The sequence below is a fragment of the Condylura cristata genome, unplaced genomic scaffold (genome assembly GCF_000260355.1).
Source record: "Condylura cristata isolate star-nosed mole 26May11 unplaced genomic scaffold, ConCri1.0 scaffold00017, whole genome shotgun sequence".
Taxonomy (NCBI): Eukaryota; Metazoa; Chordata; class Mammalia; order Eulipotyphla; family Talpidae; genus Condylura; species Condylura cristata.
Window position 1 is genome coordinate 1,394,700 of NW_004567118.1, and position 626 is coordinate 1,395,325.

The 626-nt window shown below is 53.7% G+C and overlaps 1 protein-coding gene across 4 annotated transcripts in view; it reads left to right on the plus strand.

Annotated features, from left to right (window-relative positions):
• DCAKD (dephospho-CoA kinase domain containing) overlaps window positions 1–626 on the plus strand; it is a 24,000-nt gene that overhangs the window by 18,073 nt on the left and 5,301 nt on the right. The gene's annotated exons all lie outside the window — the stretch shown is intronic.

Here is a 626-nt window from a genome sequence, read left to right on the forward strand (position 1 = left end):
AGGCCAGGACAAGTGCACCCTTTCTAGAAGCTCTTCCCAGATTACCCAGCTAGAAGTGACTTTCTGCGGTGTTCTGTTCTGAGTGGCATTGGGATTTTGTCCATGCCAGCCCTTCCCCCGGAAGCCAAGCCTTCTGCCTCCCCCTCCTGCCCTTTCGCTTGGCTCCCAGGCCATCTGCAGGGCTCTGAGCGGCAGCGGCTCTCTCCTTCTGAAGCGACACAACGGATAATGTCACCCGCTCCAAAGTTGGCCCACTGTGTCATCCACCCGACCCCCCCTCCCCAACCACCACCACTTAAATAAAAGCCAGAAAGCTCTTTTCAGCTCGATAAGGTGAAAAATGGGGACGACAGCTGTGGCTTCCACAGTCCCAGTTTTTCCCTGATGAGTATAACAAATACAACTGTCAAAGTTGGTATAATCAAACGTCAGATAAGATCACCAGCTGTTGGGAGGTCTCTGTGTAGGCAGACGGATGTCTTAATCGAGTTGGGATAGTTTGCAGAGCTTATCAAGCAGGAGGGCTGTGACAGCTGAAGAGCCCTTTCCGGTGAACCAAAAAAGCTGCCCAGAGGCTCCCGAGAGGGCCAAGGAGAAAGGACAGTGAGGGGAGAGGAGGCGAAGGG